Genomic DNA, 18,250 nt, shown 5'->3' with positions numbered 1-18,250 from the left:
TGTGTTCTCGAACAGAACTGGTCATTATGGACAACCGCATACGTCTAGACTTAATTAAATGCAAGTATTCATTTCCTGTCTTGAACGACTTGTTTTTCTTAAAATGGATGCAACTTGCAAAACATGAAATACAAACCTCGCTAATCAGCGCTCGCGGCTGGCAAAAAAAAAAGAAGTCAGCAATGTTTTTTTCTTTAACCTTAAGCCTGCTAATGGAGAAGAACCTAGTCGCCACATCACATACATCCGTTTCAACGATAAGAAGGTAACAACTATCCTCACTCCAGAGTAAATCTCACGTTGAGGGCATATTTTTTTCCACTTTACCATGAGTCGGGCTCAGCTGCACAGAGGCGAGAGCAGAGCAATGAGGTCAGGGGGATAGGGGAGTCACACGCTGGCGGTTTGAACACGCGGAAGATCACTGAGGGATCCACAGTATGTGGACCCTCCGTGCGCCATCATTCCACACTCCAGGCGCTTTTATGATGACAGAGTCAAGTTCAGGTACTTTGCTTGATGGAGGAAGCTCATTTCGGACTCTGTGATCTTCTCACCTGGAAAGTTCTGCTGTACTACTACAAGAGAGAAGTAGAGTCTGGAGGAAGGGACAATTTTATTATGCTTTGGAAGGTAATGTTTTTTTTTTCTTTGAAATCGAAATGAATCAGAATATCAGTGCAAAAGACAAACTCTTGGTTTGGTTTAAAGAGATATGGTTTTAAAACAGACAAAATGTAGAAAACAGGTGTTTCTCACTTTTGGAAAAGAATGGACCGGGGGTAATATTTTACTAGTTGCAGTGCTAAGCTCACTGGATTACAGCCCTGCAGTGTCATACGAGGGCCAGTGGTGCAATGGATAATGTGTCTGACTATGGATTAGGAGTTTGGAGGTTCGACTCCTGCCTGGCGCTGGTTGTTTTTAAACACATCAGCCTACTCCCTAAGTAGTCTGTGCTACTTACTGCATTGTAATCGTACCCAGTAAGAGATTTCCTTCATGTAAATGAACTGCACCTGACAGCTTTAGAAAAACACCTGGGCTCAGTACGGTGCTGAGAGCTCAAGTTGTGTATAATGTAATAATTTAAGTAGAATAGATTCTAATAATATAATGATCCAGTGTGTTGCACTACTTCACTGCTTCACTGCTCTATGCCGTCTGGAAATAAATCCTCAGACAACTTACTGCCCTGGGCATGTACCAATAAATTACAGGAGCACATCTATATATCACTGCGTTGAAGCAGGAGACACAATCACTGCAAATACATCCTAAATACAGTGTTCCAGCACCTTTGACCTCATCCAGAACGTATCATTTCTTGAAAGGAATTGCTGTCCGAATGCACATCTGAATCCCAAACAGAATCTCTAGTAAAATACGATCATTTGTGAAACAGGTAAATGTCTCAGGGGCCCATTCCTCATTCTCAAGACACATGTATGCAGTACGTACATCATGCATTGAGCAATAGGGATTAAAGACACCACAGGTAAGGTTAGAAGACATTCTGACTATATTCTAAAATATTGGACTCATATTCTTATGATGGCAGACATGATGCTGTGTTTAAAACCGGGGTTAATGGACATTATATGACTGTCAATTCTGTTTTGTTTTGGAGACTCTTGGCTGCCTATGTGGTACAGTGCAGCGTGAAGAAAACATTTTCCAAAACTGTGTCAGCTCAAAAGTTGTAAGAAAATCTTTCCAGCTGCTTTAACTCTCTTCATTTTTGTCATTTAATTGTCTGTCGGCACTATGTAGCAGCGTTGCATGACAACCCATCTCACCACGGAAAGGAACCTAACAGCTTTTGTAAGAGAGGAGAAAAGGACCTGGCCCGTACGGGACTCGAACCTACAACCTTGGTGTTATTAGCTCTAACCAACTGAGCTAACCAGCCTCACGACAGCAATCCTCTCTGTGCTGCAAAAAATCGAACTCAGGGAATTTCTTTTGCCCTCCTTTGAATTGAAAGCCGTGTAATTCAGTGTACGGGCTTTCTCGTGCAGTTTTATAGTTCTTGTAACCCAAATCCTACACTGGCGTGAAGTGACCCCCCATTTCACAGCATTTTTCAGCTGATTTAAAATGTACCTAAAGGAGAAGCATTATTGAAGACCATCAATTACCAAGAGCTTTTGTCAAAGGTTTTGGTGGTCATTTTGAATGACCACAGAGCGCTGTGACCTCAGTTTTACATCTCATCCAAGAGACAGCGCCCTTTTACAACACAGCATCTCCGTCACTATGCTGGGGCATTGGGACCCGCACAGACCTCAGGGTGAGCGCCCCCCCGCCGGCACCATTAACACCGCTTCCAGCTGGAAACTTTGTTTTTCCCTGTAGCTCACCCTCATCCGGGTACTGACCTGGCTCACCTGCTTAGCTTCAGTGGGTTTTCAGTTGCGAGTTGCAAGGGGATGCAAGTGATGGAGCCGCTCGCTGCAAAAGCCACTGCTTTGGCTGGGAATCGAACCCGAGCCTCCCGCATGAGAAGCGAGAATTCTACCACTGAACCAACAATGCTCAGTGCCCAGGCCTTCAAAAAAGACGCTTTTTTGGTACTCTGTTAAAAAAGCATCGACATTACCTCTTTCAAAAGGCTTCACTTTCCTAGTCACATTCCAAGGCTCATTGAACCCGGGCTGTTTCCTCCAGCGGTATAGTATTGCAGTTAGACATGTAAGACTATGTCACGCTCTAACGAGACTGTCAAAAATTGCTTTCGCCGATTGTATTGCAAACCGGCGGAAGCGGGGTATTGGGAAAAGTTTTCAACTAGCAATAATCGCGCCTCGGCTAAACCTCACAGGCTACGATACTGCCAATGCGCAAAGCTGATGGTTGCCAGGCAACCGCGGGGATCCTATGGAAATCGTTATCAATCGTCTCATGGCATGTCGTTGCTGTAACGCTTCATATTTGTCGTCTTCTTCTTCTAGCTTGAGGTTTTGAAGAATTTCATGACAGACAAGGGCTCCGTCGGGAACAAAGGGCGTTGTGAGAAAACCTTTGCTTCTTTTTAGCAGCAGAAATACAACCCTTTAAATACAAGATGACAGAACAATGACGAAGGGCATGCCGGGAGGAACTCATGCACTACAGAGGAAAGGGGGCGGGCACGTACAGTTCACATTCAAGCCACAAGTACTCTTCTCGGATGTTGCACAAACAAATCCTAACGTCCTGAAAGCATTGCAGCATGTTTGTGTCCCACTTCCCGTGGCTGCAGGACGACTGACACGAACGGACAAACACAATCTGTGGCGTTTAGCGTGACATAGTCTTGCAGGCATCGTGCTGTCTCACTGCAATACTATACCAATGGAGGAAACAGCCCGGGTTCGATGAGCCTTGGAATGTGACTAGGAAAGTGAAGCCTTTTGAAAGAGGTAAAGCACTGCACAACGGAACTGAGGGAGAATCTTACAGGGGATTCTGAGCGGTGTCTGCATACACGCAGTCCGATACGGGTGCTGAAAGCTTGAGCTACTCTCAATGTCATGCTGCCTTTCCTCGGAGTAAATCTGTTACATTGAAAGAATGCTTCTCGCAGGTTCAAAAAGGGACCCTTGTTAATTGGCGAAATCAATGATTTCGAATGAATTCTGTATGCGTTAAAAGACAGCTATACACAGAAAACATGCAGGACACTGCTCATGATGTTTCCCGAGCCGAAACACAGTGCGTTTTTCCATGCCATCTGACAAAGCCCGCCCACTGAAAACTGCAGCAGATCGTGTAAAGACGTTCAACTTTGTAACTACTGCACGCACAGGAAGCAGTGTAAATTCCTCTTTTCAAACTGTCAAAGGTTTGCTTTGCGAACGCTGCAGGACATCGCACAATCTCTTTTGAACGGGGACAAACAATTTCTTATGGGGCGCAGTAAGTACAGACATTTAAAAAGCTCCACTCATGCCGACGATGCAGCATGAAGAAGCGCAACCTAACGTTTGACAGACAAAAGCCGGGCGCCGCTACGAGCAATATGAAATCAAACTGACAGCACAAGGCGTTTCGCGCTGACTCAAAAGTGATCTCGACAGACGCTGTTCTCTGCATAAAGCTGAAAGAGCTAAAGAGCGTTTCTGTTGAGACGTAACACGCTCGTTTCTTTCTACCATGATGTTACCATGACAAAATCTGTCTTTAAACACCTTGCTCAGTCTCTGACGAGACTGTCAAAAATTGCTTTCGCCGATTGTATTGCAAACCGGCGGAAGCGGGGTATTGGGAAAAGTTTTCAACTAGCAATAATCGCGCCTCGGCTAAACCTCACAGGCTACGATACTGCCACTGCGCAAAGCTGACGGTTGCCAGGCAACCGCGGGGATCCTATGGAAATCGTTATCAATCGTCTCATGGCATGTCGTTGCTGTAATGCTTCATATTTGCGGCCGGACACTTCCCGCCCCCCAAAGAAAAGAGCGCCAATCAGACAGGCGGAGACCGAGGACTCGGAGAGCAGACGGCCACAGTCGCCGTAATAAGAGCGATTGTGAGCGGTTTTGTTTTCTCTCTTTGACCAGCCCAGCTGCGCCCCACCCGAAGGCAGGGAAGCACAAAAATTGTGTGGAACTCATTCATGCTCCTCTCCATGGAAATCTTTAGTAAAAGGCAAAAGATTTGTACGAGATGAAGAGAAACCAGAGTGCGTGGCTGGACAGCTGCAGGAGCCCAGGCTGCCTTCAAGGCCTCTGCCCTGCCGGTCGTGGTTGGCAATGCACCAAACGAGCCAGTGGGGCCCGTTCAGCTCTGGGCTCATCGCCTGCGGCTCTCGGCTTACCTGGCAGGGGAGATACCTTGATCAGCCTGTAGTTGGAGTAGTTGGATTGTTTTCTTGTTTTGTGGAAGCAGTGTTTGTTTTGCAGTTTGAGATGGCAACCTTTGGATCCCGCAAGAATGCTGTACGTTTTGAGCTTTTGGATGACCTCTTCATGGATCGTATGCAGTTCAGCAGAAAAGTGTTACAGAAGGAACTTGGCTTTGAACCTCGGCACTTGGATTTCATCTTCGCTCTCCCAGGTCAGAAAGCATTTGAGGTTGTTTTTGCTACCTATTCTCTGTTTGAACAATGCGTGGATGTGTTTGAGGCAAAAAGAGGGAAAGTTCCTGCCCTTGAGAAGATCAGCTTGCAGCCTCTGACACAGAGAGAGAGGAAAACGGTGCATGTTGTAATGTTCTCGGAACTGGCAAAGACGGAGGACATTCACACCTGGCTTAAGCAGTACTGCACCGTCCACCATGGAACTGAGGTTAGAGATGTTGACGGTATAAAAACAGGAGCAAGGAAATTCGAGGTTCGCTTGCTACCGGACAATGTAAATGGAGGCTTAAGGCACCTGCCCTCTACAATCCGGCTGGGCGCCTGCAATGGCTATGTTTTTTATGTGGGACAACCAAAGGTGTGTCGGCGCTGTGGTGCTGTGGGACACCTGGCATCGTCCTGCACTGTGAAATGCTGCAAGACCTGTGGCAAACAGGGACATTTAGCCTCTGACTGTTCAATGCTGCCAAAGTGCAATTTATGTGGCTCGGAACGACACGTTTTTAAGAACTGCCCTCACGCCTACGCCAATAAACTCAAAATGAGAAAGGATGAGGCAGTGCTTGTTTCAGCCAAACCGGCCCGAAAAGCCAAAGCAAACAACAAGTCAAACAAAGAACCCTTGTTGGACAAAGACTCTCAGCCTCCAGCCAGGATCAGTCCTGCTGTGGCTCCGGGGCTGGTGGAAGAGAAATCCACTACGCTCCCACAACCGCAGACTGCACCAGACAAGCACGAGGGTTTGAAAACCCCCGAGAACAGCGAGGACCCCTCCCCCACTCCTGCTCCTCAAAACGAGGGCCAGTGTGGGGCCCCCCGGTAGAGCGGGTCCAGCGACGATACCCAGGATTCAGCGGAGCTGCTTTTCTCAGACTCTGCAAGTGCTACAGATGCCCTCCTCTCCTCCATCCAGTCCATCACGGAGGATCTGCAACAGCTGGTGGGTGAGGGGGAAGAGGAGACTGGTGCATAGCCTGCACCCCTTTCCCCTCAGTGCTCCCAGGAGCTGGACTTGAGGAAAAGAAAAAATGACTCTGTTTTCTTCCCGAGCGAGGAGGAAGGAGAGCATGGCGATGGGGACAGCAGGAACCCCTCCACCCCTCCTTCTACCCCCTTCCTTGAAATGGACTCCGTGAATGCTTTTACTGCTGCCACCCTGATGAAGGCTCATTCAGAGGATGGCTGGCAGGAAATTGGTAAGAAGAAAAAGAAAAAGAAAAAGGTAACAGGTGAGACCGAAGAGAAATTTGTTTTGTAAAGACTGGTTCCACTTTCTTATGTAATATGGCTCTAAACATAATTTCTCTTAACACCAGAGGTATCAATGACAGAGTTAAATGTCAGTGTGTCTTTGATTACCTCCAGCAGAGAGAGGGAGATGTGTTGATGTTGCAGGAGTGTGCTTTAGCCTATCAAGAGAGGTATAAAAGCTTTGAAGATAGGTGGGATAAAGGGCCTTCTGTTTGGTCAGGGGACAATAACAACAGAGCCTCTGGCGTGGCCATTCTTTTCAAAGGATGGGCTTTCAAATTGAAAAGTATTCAGAGGGTCATAGATGGCAGGTTGCTGTGTGTGGATGTGGAATGGGGGACCGTTAACCTGCGGCTAATCAATGTGTATTGTCCTACTGACGTGGGAGGAAGGGTGGAGCTACTCAAGGCACTCTCTCCCCTATTGTTAAGTAGCACAGACGTGATAGTGGGAGGGGATTTTAATTGTATCTTAGAGCACACAGACAGGCAGTCTAGCTCTCCGATAAAATTGGATTCCAGCTCACTGGCCCTGCAAAACTTAGTTCAAGACTTTAAACTCTCAGACACATATAGATGTATATATCCCACAACAGCAGGATATACATGGTCAAGGAGGAATAGCAGCTCCAGAATTGACTATTGCTTTGTCTCAGAGAGAGGGAAAGTTGTTGGGGTCACTCTTCAGCCTGTCTTCTTCTCAGATCATCAGGCTTTAGGGTGTAGAGTGGAACTCCAGGGCGGGACTGTCTTTGGCCCAGGCCTCTGGAAACTCAACACTAAGCTGCTAGAGAACGAGGGGGTAGTATCCCGCTACAAGGAGAAACTATCACAGTGGCTGTCCTTGCAGTGTCTGTACGGGTCAGTAGGAGAGTGGTGGGAGGAGGTGAAGATGAGGACAAAGGCCTTTTTCATGGCTGAGGGAAGGAAGGCTGCTGCCAGATGGAGAGGAGTGCTAGCCAGGAAACAGAGGCAGCTGCAGCGTCTCTACACGATGCTGCACAGTGGCTCCGCTGTGCTCGAGGATATCACCCTTTTAAAAAAGGACATCCGGAGCATAGCCGAAGAAAGTAGTCGAGGAGTGCTGTTAAGAAGCAGAGTGCAGTTCTTGGAAGAAAATGAGAAGTGTACTCGCTTCTTTTTCAGGAAAGTGGTAGGCTCCAAGTCTGTCATGGAAAGTGTAGTTGATGAGGAGGGACGAGAGAGAACAGAGCCGAGTGCTATCCTCTCCTGCACCAAGGCCTTCTACTCAAGACTGTACAGCTCTACAGAGGTAAAGGATGAAGAAATTCATTTTTTTACCTCAAAGCTAGAAAACGTTTTGAGTGAAGAAGATAGGGAAGTACTTGAGAGGGATTTGACAATAGAAGAGCTGAGACAGGCTATGGAGAGCTTACAGAAGAGGAAAACTCCGGGTGCTGACGGGCTCCCTAAAGAATTTTATTGCACCTTTTGCGATCTGCTTCAGGATCCGCTACTGCTCCTATTCGAGGAAAGCTATAAGACAGAATTGCTGCCTGACTCCTTAAGAGAAGGCACTATCTCTCTCTTGTTTAAGAAAGGAGCAAAGAATGACATAAAGAACTGGAGACCCCTCAGCCTGTTAGGCGTGGACACTAAGATCCTGTCCAAAGCCCTTTTCCTGCGCCTACAAAATGTAGTGGCCTCACTGGTAGGGAAAGAACAGACTTGTGGGATAGCAGGACGCCTGATGAGCGACAACCTGGCCTTGTTGAGGGATGTCTGTCTGTACTCAGAGGATCGCTCCCTCCCTCTGTGCATTTTAGGTGTAGACCTAGAAAAGGCCTTTGACCGCCTAAACCGGCAGTACTTAAAATTGGTACTTGAGCACATGAATTTTGGCCCCATCATGAGAAAGTGGATTAACCTGCTGTACACAGGTAGCAACAGCAGAGTAATGGTTAATGGCAATAGATCACACCCCTTTGAAGTCTGTTCAGGGGTGAGGCAGGCCTGCCCATTATCCCCCTTGTTATTCGTTTTGGCTATGGAGCCCTTAGCCTGTGCCTTGCGCCAGGATCAGGCCATTAATGGGATACCAGTGCCTGGAAGTGGGGGAGGAGAGGTAAAGACATCTCTATACATGGATGACGTCACCCTGCTCCTCTCTGACAATGCCTCAATTAGCAGAGCTCTGCAGTGCTGTGATCGTTTCTCTTTGGCTTCATCCGCAAAAATTAACAAATCTAAGAGTGAGATTTTTTATCAGAACTGGAGGGAGCCAAAAGAAGGACATGATCTCAGGCTGCAAGAGAAGAGAATTAATTTACAGGTGCCATTCCCCGGCATTGTGGCCATTGTCGGTGCTCACACGCGATAAGATAAGGCGGAGGAGAGTGGGGCATGCCCAGCGGCAGACATTCAAGGAGGGGGCAGTGCGAGGTGAGGTGAGGTGAGGTGCGACACCCCGGAGCCCCGACGCAGCTAATGCGGAGCACTTGTTGGACTGGCATCGAAAGGACGTGTGCGCACGGAGCGAGCCTTCCCTGCGGCGGAGCGCGGGAACTTTCTCCCCCCCTCCCGCTGCAGGAGTTGTGTGCGCTGCAGCGGTGCCGAGAGAAAAGCACAGAAGGCAGCAGGCTCTGGAGAGCAGGTAAGAGACGGAGCCTTGTGGGCAGGCAAGCAGGCCCGTTTTTTGGAAATTGCTGAAAAGGTTTTGTTCGGTGTGTGGCAGGCGCACGTCGCGAGCTTGCGTGGCGATCTGCCGGTCTGGAGTTATGCAAATGAGGCCGAATTGCATCCCGAGACATGCTGCGAATGCGCAATGGTGACTGCAGATGTGTAGGAAACGGTGCGCTCGTTTTCTTGTTTTGCCCACACTTTTGAGTGTTAGTGTGGCGTGTGAGTGTGCGAAAGAGTGGGCCCAGCAGGAGGCGGTGGCGTGCAGGGCGAGGAGGTGGCCTAGGCTGCGCAATTTGTGCTGTGGGTGCGGGCCTCTTGCAACTTGGTTTATTTGGTTTATTTATGGTTCGCATAAATAAAACCGGAAAAGAGGAATTTATTCTGCTTCCTGTGCGTGCAGTAGTTACAAAGTTGAACGTCTTTACACGATCTGCTGCAGTTTTCAGTGGGCCGGCTTTGTCAGATGGCTTGGAAAAACGCACTGTGTTTCGGCTCGGGAAACATCATGAGCAGTGTCCTGCATGTTTTCTGTGTATAGCTGTCTTTTAACGCATACAGAATTCATTCGAAATCATTGATTTCTCCAATTAACAAGGGTCCCTTTTTGAACCTGCCAGAAGCATTCTTTCAATGTAACAGATTTACTCCGGGGAAAGGCAGCATGACATTGAGAGTAGCTCAAGCTTTCAGCACCCGTATCGGACTGCGTGTATGCAGACACCGCTCAGAATCCCCTGTAAGATTCTCCTTCAATTCCATTTTGCAGTGCTTTTTTCACGATTTCGGAAGCTGTCTCCGGGACGTGCTGATTCCACACATCCTGAATAAATCATGATATTGTTAGTTGCTGTAGCTAGACGTTCAAATGAGTTTCATGGCCAGATGGACTGTTTCCTCCAGCGGTATAGTATTGCAGTGAGACAGCACGATGCCTGCAAGACTATGTCACGCTAAACGCCACAGATTGTGTTTGTGTTGGACAGTTGGACCCTACAGTTGGACCCTCGTCGACAACCTGAATAGCTTATTCAGAAGCAGTGCTGGACCGGGAACGAACCAGCTTCTTCCCAGGCACAAGAGTGACTTGTGAGGACTCGCGGTCACACTCTGTGCATAGAGACTTTCTACCAGCCAGCCGGACTGCTGGTAGATCCCCTCGGAGCAACGACTGCCCTGCGCGCCGCAGTCAGATTCCTCCGCCCGTCCTACTCCGAGCTGCACCTTGACTGGTTGGCCGGTAGCCAGAGGACGCCGGGACAACGCCCATTGGACAACCGCTGGAACAGAGGCTGCAACAGAGCCTGTCAGCTGGTTTGGTGTTCGTGCCGGGAAATTCCAAATCCATACACAGCGGATAAGTAAACCCCATGTTCTACATTGCGTCTCGAGAATTCAATTGTACCTCAACACAAGTTGTTATCAATTTTAATTCATGAGTAATGTATTTACTTCCGAGTTTAGAGTAACAGTGGGTAATAACACTGATTAGCGATTTGGTAACCGAACGATATATATTGACATATATTCTCTGTTGTGTATCTCTTTGTGTTTGCATCTCTTCGGGATTATATACCTTGTATATTGATAACCCTCACAGTAAGGTCTGCCACTCGTATCCAGGCAGACTAGTATATGTTTGGTGCACAATTTATATTAATAAATGTATCTAGTGTATTGAACTCCTGTGTGTGCGTTGTTAGTTGTTCTGACGATTGATTTTCTAAAAGCCCCAACGAACAACCTTGTGATTACTGCTACAATTAATAATTGTCTCAGTAAACCCATCAAACCATTACATTTAATGGCGTCCCTGGGTGGGCGAGTTTAGAATGAAATGAGAATCAGTCGCACAGAATAACTGAAGTTCAGCACAGCACCGTGGCTTCTATACGCGAATACCGGGTGTGCTGATAACTGCGTAAAGAAATCCCCCTGTTTTCTAGCGTTTAGTGTAACGTGTGCTGATTGGAAATCCATCTGCTCGGGTGTCTAGATTCCATACTGTATTTTGGAAAAAGAAAAAAAAAAGTAATACTCTTAAAGTTTCTCTGACGTAATGACAATGGCTGCTAAAATGTCTGAAGTGGAGTCGCTTATAAGTACTATTTCTAGCGACGACAATCCTGGTTACTGGAGTGGTATCGAAAAGTTGAACTTTGATGATATTGAGAAGCTGCAAGTAGATTTAGTAGCTAAGGTAGCGAACCAGCTTAACACAGGAGTGTCTGTGAACGCAGTTCTGGTCCTATCGAGTTTCACCTTAAATCTAGCTAAACAGCTGGAACTGTCTTTGTCCGAGCTGACAAAGTTTCAAAAGCTTCAGGGAACGCTAGAAAGATATAGGGCGGAGCGAGTCGAGTTGTTGGATATAATCAGAGAAAAGAGAGTGAAAAATGAGGAAAGTGAAGACTGACTCAGGGAAGTTTTAGGTAAATTAGATGACTTGTCTGCTAGAGAAACTGCGGCTGAGGTAGCTAGGAGAGACCTGGAAGCGAGCTCGAAAGAAAAAGAAAAAGAAATTGAGAGTTTAAATGAGCTCAGCCAGGAAAGGCAAAAGGAGTCAGATGCTGCCGTACTGGAAGCAAAATAGACTAGATCCCACTTGCATGCCAGCCCACCTAGCAGCCCGGAGCGCTCACCCAGCGCGCCGGGAGGAGGTTTCTCCCGGCCAGGGTCTGTGGTCGGATCGGCATGGGGGAGATCGCCGAGTCCTGCGCGAAACGCAAGGGCGAGTCAATTCAGGCATAGACCCCCTGCTCCTGATCACGGCCGTCTCCCTGACCGCGGTGAAACCGTAAAAATTAACCTCCACTCCCTGAGGCAGTTAGCCAAAGATGTAGAAAGGTTTGACCCGTCAGTGTCAGGGAATAATGTGGAGACCTACATCGATGAGCTGAGATATACTTTGCAGTTTATGCCCGAAGCGTCCGAACAGGAAAAGGCTATGTAAGTAAGGAAAACTACCAGCCGAGCGGTCCACGAGTGGATGTCTAGACAAGGACCGGAGGTCTGTAATAGCTTTGAGGAGCTGTGTCAGGCAATGATCGGAGAATTTTCGGCTTTTATCGATCCCATAGCTGCTGTGGCTGCTGTGCACCATATTAAGCACGAAAAAGCTGAAGCCCCTCGCGACTATTATCAGAGGCTTAGGCGCACTTATTTTGCAGGGCGGAATGAAGAGGGTTGCGAAGAGAACGTGAATTTCAAAGGTTTATTCATTGCTAATCTGCATCCCTCAGTCAGGAAAATGATTGTGATGCACACACAGCGATGAAAATGGCTGACATTAGAAGGTTGGCTCAAAAAGCCTGGGGAGCTGAAATCTCTGCTTCCTCAGAGCGAAAACCTGCTAAAACGGCCGTGTTCGCCACTAAAGCCAGCAGGGTTGACGACTCGCCTCAGCTCGAGGCAGCTGAGGTTCCTGAGCTCGCTAAGCCCCGGCGCAAAATAGGCAGGCAGGACCGCACTAAGCGTCAGAGCCGCCGTGAGCGCTACGGGGAAGGCAAGGGCTCAGGCAGAGTCTATCATAAGACTGGACGAAGGGAGTCGACTGCAGCCCGCCTGGCCAGGCTTGAACAAGCCCTGCCTGAGAGATCAGGACAGGGTAAACCTTCCGCACCGAATGCCAGAAGTGTGAATGAGCTTAGGGGGACCACGCCCCTTCTCACTGGAGGAGGCGGGGATCCGTCCCAAGCCCCTCCCTCAGTCTATCTGATTGGGTGGGAGGGTTCCTGCCTGGAAGAAGGCTGTGACTCTGAGTTGGGCGCTGACCCCGCCCCTGAAGTCAAAGAAAAGGCAGGCTTCCAACAATTCTTAGGGAATCTCAGCCAGAAAGGCAAAGCAAGGCGTATTTATATCAAGGTTTCTCTTGAAAACGTCTTAGATAGAGAAGCACTGATTGACACTGGGGCTGAAGTTAGTTTGATGTCAGCCGATCTACTCAGCGAGCTCAAACGAGTAGCGAAAGGAAAAGGCATCAGACTTAAGGTAGAACCGTGTAAGATAGATATTTCCAGCTATACCCAGGATCATGCCAGGATCACACACCGAGTGTGGGTGGCACTTAGGTTCGGGCCAATGAACGTGGTGCATCCTGTTTACATCTCTAGGTTAAAAACAGAGCCACTACTCATTGGCCAAGACCTGCTTGACAGGCTGGAGCCTCTGGTGGACTGCCAGCGTGGAAAATTGTGGGCTCAGGTCAAAAACCCTAAGCCTGTTGCACAGCAAAAAGGGGGATTCAGTGGTTATGCTGTGATCACACAGTGCCCACTGAACACTATAGCTGAGTTGGAGGTTCCTCCTGGTTCCTCTGGACGAGAATAAATGTCTCTTCTTGCTTTCCAAAACTACAGGGAAGTCCTGCCCAGGCCAGCACTCCCACGGTCTCCCAACTACAGGAGCAGTGCTCCGAGCAGCTGCTTGACCCGCCAGGTAAAGCACACCCCCTTTTCATCCCTGAAGAAGAGTGGATCTCCCTGTCCGGTAATGAATGGGAGTCCTTTCTGTGCACCCTGGTACCTCAGGGGGTCCAGGACTACCACCCCATGGTGGTGGGAGGGGGTCCAGGTGGCAGAAGTGCAGGTTGATGATGTAATTCTTAGCCTCAGCTCTGAGAAGTCCATAATCAGTGAAGGTCTGTTCGAGGACCTGTCGCGAAGCTGTCAGGTGACCCTGGTGACGCAGTCACAGGTTCTGTGGTGGGCACCCCCACCTCATAGGTCCATTTGGAGCAAAGGAAGCTGTGTAGCTTCCATCTCCATCGGAAAAAGGAAGTTTGCTCACTACTTCCAGGTAGCACCTCAGCTGACCCATTCGGTCTGCATTGGTGCAGACCTATTGGTTCGACTGGGCGCCCAGCTGGACACAGTAAACAGTGTGCTGTGGAAACGGGTGGACCCAGATGCCCACTCTCTAAGCGGTGACCCCGAGAACATTCGGTCAGGTCAGACGATTCCTCAGGCCTGCCAGGTAGTAAACGAATCGGACCTGATCGTTCCTGCGTCAACAGCAGGGTTTCCGGTACGCCTTGTCCTAAAGAAGGGACAGAGAATGGACGCTGAGATGGTTTTCTTCCAACCATCAGCTCAGTTTATCAGACTGAACCTAGCAGTCTGTTGTACCCCCAGACTGGAACGGAATGGCCGAGCCACCTGCCTGTTGGTGCAGAACATAGCAAAACAAGATGTCAAAATCCCTGCTCGCACTGACATGGGACTGGAATTGACAATAGTTTCTATGATTTCGAACTGGCCATCCCAGTACTGGGGCAGCTCCCTGGTCCCTTGGCTTCATAAAAGCACCCCTGTAATAAAGAAATTAAATCCAAAATCAAGAGGGCAGTTGCCTACTGAAATACAAGAAGTCATCAATTTTAACCTAGCAACACATTAAAGGCTGCATCTATACAAGTGCGATTCTAGAAATGCTCACCAGATTACGTTTTAAGAAGGAACTGCGCCTCAGGTTCCGCCGAGATCTTAACTCGGATGGCAGGATTCAGAGTCCGGAGTGTGGACTGATGGCGAACGGAGGGTCCACATACTGTGGATCCCTCAGTGATCTTCCGCGTATTCAAACCGCCAGCGTGTGACTCCCCTGTCCCCGTGACCTCATTGCTCTGCTCTCTCCTCTGTGCAGCCGAGCCCGACTCACGGTAAAGTGAAAAAAACTATGCCCTCAACGTAAGATTTACTCTGGAGCGAGGATAGATGTTACCTTTTTATCATTTAACAGGATGTATGTGATGTGGTGACTAGGTTCAATTTTGTATCCTCTTTAAAAGATTAAGGACTGGGGTGAGCGTGATTTACCACCCTTTCAGCTAAGAACCCGACTTGCGCACCGTTTAAGCTGCATAGACTCGGTCGTTTAACTCTTCTCCGGTAGCAGGGTTAAGGTTAAAGAAAAAAAAATAGCTGACTCCTTTTTTTTGCCAGCCGCTAGCGCTGATTAGCAAGGCTTGTATTTCATGTTTTGCAAGTTGCATCCATTTTAAGAAAAACAAGTCGCTTTAAAGACAGGAAATGAATACTTGCATTTAATTAAGTCTAGCTGTAGGCGGGGATCTCCTGTTTACTAGACAGGCGCTTTAACCAACTAAGCCACGGCACCCCAGGAGTGTTGTCCTTTTGCAGCCACTTGGACACACCACTCAGACACATCTGCATTCGGTGTGTGCTCCGCCTGCTCGCTGAGCAAGTTGCCACCTTTACATACAATAGCAACATCGACACCAAGAGAAAGGATGACAAATGGCTTTTATCTGGAACTTTTCATGTCCAAGGAGCTCAATGTGCTTTCTGTGTACAACAGGGCCACTGAACTCCACACTGGCCACTGAACCACAGCAGTGGCTTGCTGGCTTGACATCTCCCAAGGAAAATGTTGAAATCACATGTGGAACAGGAAAATGACCCTCAAGTACGTGGGGAAAAAAAGAAAAAGATCATCTGGAGCGCGCCAACCCATGTCCGGACAGCCCAGTTTTGTCAACAAGGTGGCTGAGTGGTTAAGGTGATGGACTGCTAATCCATTGTGCTCTGCAGGCATGGGTTCGAATCCCATTCTCATTGCTCTCCATGTCTGACACGTGTGCCTGTTCGATGTTGGCCCTCCTGTCGTTTGCTCCAGTGCTAGAGCTGTAAATTTTCTAGCGGTGGCTGAACATGGTATAGTAGGCCAACGTCGGTATCGAGCAGTGACAGTAACAGTACTTACTGCGCCCCATAAGAAATCGTTTGTCCCTGTTCAAAAGAGATTGTGCGATGTCCTGCGGGGTTCGCAAAGCAAACCTTTGACAGTTTGAAAAGAGGAATTTATTCTGCTTCCTGTGCGTGCAGTAGTTACAAAGTTGAACGTCTTTACACGATCTGCTGCAGTTTTCAGTGGGCGGGCTTTGTCAGATGGCTTGAAAAAACGCACTGTGTTTCGGCTCGGGAAACATCATGAGCAGTGTCCTGCATGTTTTCTGTGTATAGCTGTCTTTTAACGGATACAGAATTCATTCGAAATCATTGATTTCTCCAATTAACAAGGGTCCCTTTTTGAACCTGCGAGAAGCATTCTTTCAATGTAACAGATTTACTCCGGGGAAAGCCAGCATGACATTGAGAGTAGCTCAAGCTTTCAGCACCCATATCGGACTGCGTGTATGCAGACACCGCTCAGAATCCCCTGTAAGATTCTCCCTCAATTCCGTTTTTCAGTGCTTTAGCTCATTCAAAAGGCTTCGCTTTGCTAGTCACAATCCAAGGCTCATGACAGCATTTGAAAACATTCGCCACTGCGTTGGCCGGGAATCGAACCTGGGTTAACTGCTTTGAAGGCAGCTATGCGCAACACTGGCTCGCTCCAGAATAAATCTCACGTCGAGGGCATATTTTTTTCCATTTTACCGTGAGTCGGGCTCAGCTGCACAGAGGAGAGAGCAGAGCAATGAGGTCACGGGGACAGGGGAGTCACACGCTGGCGGTTTGAATACGCGGAAGATCACTGAGGGATCCACAGTATATGGACCCTCCGTGCGCCATCAGTCCGCACTCCGGACTCTGAATCCTGCCATCCAAGTTAAGATCTCGGCGGAACCTGAGGCGCAGTTCCTTCTTAAAACGTAATCTGGTGAGCATTTCTAGAATCGTACTTGTATAGATGCAGCCTTTAATGAGTTGCTAGGTTAAAATTGATGACTTCTTGTATTTCAGTAGGCAACTGCCCTCTTGATTTCGGATTTAATTTCTTTATTACAGGGGCGCTTTTATGAAGACAGAGTCATGTTCAGGTACTTTGCTTGATGGAGGAAGCTCATTTCGGACTCTGTGATCTGCTCACCTGGAAAGGTCTGCTATACTACTACAAGAGAGAAGTAGAGTCTGGAAGAAGGGACAATTTTATGATGCTTTGGAAGATAATGTTTTTTTTTCTTATACTGAAAATGAAAGGTAGTTGTTTCTATATGGACTCAGTCTTTGGAATTTGTATATTTATATATTTCAGTGAACCCTCAGCCATTCCTTCTGTATTGTAATTCAATTTCTCTTTTAAAATTCCTTCCCCACTTCTAGGACCTGCAGTTGCTGAACTCCACAATGGCTTCTATTGGAAAGTCTGTGACTGAGACCAAGTAAGTGTTCACTTTTTTATGAAACCATTATTTATTTAGGAGCAATGAGCAATTCTTATATAAATGCAATAAAATCATTATGCTCAAACTATGAGAGAGAAAATTAAGGATAATTTAAGAAATCAGTCTTAGCTTGTTTCTATACACAGATGGTATTATTTATTTTCAAAGGAAACCCGCGAGGATTCCCCTGGTGTGCAAGATGTGCCTGAATACTCTTGATCAGCTTCCTGCTCACTTGAAGAGGGCGTGTATGAAGCACGCCACGGCAGAAAAGATCAGGATGGCCTCTCAACAGGCGAGGGAGGACATGATGAATCACCTGAAGAACGGGGTCATCGTGGATTACCACAGAATAGAGATCGTGTCTGGTGAGGCAAACAGGATAGTGGTTGTAAGACTGCTAGAGTCCTTGGGCCTTTTTGTACATGGGAAGCCTGAAGACACATTGGCAAGGTGAGATATTTTTAATCTGTAAGGCTTCTGTAGTTTCTTTTTGAAATCATTGTTACAACATATTATGTAAAAGCATGTTGAAAAGAATCTACCTGCATTCCAGCGGCCCTGAGCAAGAGGCCGCTGTCCAGGAGGAAGAGATGCCAGAGGCTGCTCTAGAAACTGAAACAGAAGCGGATAAGGAAGGGGAAGATGTGAGCTCTGAAGAACTCTATCAGCAGTAAGACTTTTTTATTTTTCAGATGTATCTATTTTTTACTAAAATTCTAATTTGTCTTATAGGTATAAAATGTTTAAACCGGTGTTTTATATCCTTACAGGCCCTGAGTAGTTAAAAAGTATCAGCAGGCCGGAAGAGAGTGGCCCAAGCTGGACTCTATAGAAAGCACTCCCTGGATGCTCCTCTCCTGATTGGATTCAAACAGTACCTTACCAAGGATCTGGGAGTGGCAAATTATTCTCAGGAGGTATTTATTTTTTAAAGGCATTTAAAATTAAGCAATGGTATCTTCATTGTAAATGTTTTTATTTCTTAGCTTAAAATTCACCCATGTGAAATGATGTCAGCCATAAACATCATGACTCTATATTTCCTACCTGAATCTATTCTACTTAAATTATTACATTATACACAATTTGAGTTCATTTTAAAAAGTAAAAGGTAATGAAAGGAATGCATTTTCATAAGAAAGATAATACCGATATGCATGTGATAAT

General features: G+C 47.4%; 1 long non-coding RNA gene and 3 other non-coding genes across 4 annotated transcripts; 1 reads left to right on the top strand and 3 right to left on the bottom strand.

Annotated features, from left to right (window-relative positions):
• Positions 1-2,709: 2,709 nt before the first annotated feature.
• On the bottom strand, positions 2,710-2,851 carry LOC148642365 (U4 spliceosomal RNA). Its single transcript, XR_015929438.1, has one exon. It is a non-coding gene; the product is annotated as a U4 spliceosomal RNA (small nuclear RNA).
• Positions 2,852-4,181: 1,330 nt separating this feature from the next.
• On the bottom strand, positions 4,182-4,323 carry LOC148642364 (U4 spliceosomal RNA). The gene has a single exon (XR_015929388.1). It is a non-coding gene; the product is annotated as a U4 spliceosomal RNA (small nuclear RNA).
• A 230-nt stretch (positions 4,324-4,553) lies between these two features.
• LOC148642363 (U5 spliceosomal RNA) lies at positions 4,554-4,670 on the bottom strand. The gene has a single exon (XR_015929268.1). It is a non-coding gene; the product is annotated as a U5 spliceosomal RNA (small nuclear RNA).
• A 12,711-nt stretch (positions 4,671-17,381) lies between these two features.
• LOC148642362 (uncharacterized) lies at positions 17,382-18,120 on the top strand. The gene is made up of 3 exons (XR_015929111.1): positions 17,382-17,533; positions 17,637-17,753; positions 17,854-18,120. It is a non-coding gene; the product is annotated as an uncharacterized LOC148642362 (long non-coding RNA).
• The last annotated feature ends 130 nt before the right edge of the window (positions 18,121-18,250 follow it).

This window comes from Lepisosteus platostomus, chromosome 22, assembly GCF_059453375.1.
Source record: "Lepisosteus platostomus isolate fLepPlt1 chromosome 22, fLepPlt1.hap1, whole genome shotgun sequence".
In the NCBI taxonomy this organism is placed as follows: domain Eukaryota; kingdom Metazoa; phylum Chordata; class Actinopteri; order Semionotiformes; family Lepisosteidae; genus Lepisosteus; species Lepisosteus platostomus.
The sequence above is the reverse complement of the archived record's forward strand: the minus strand, read 5'-3'. Positions and strand labels throughout refer to the sequence as shown.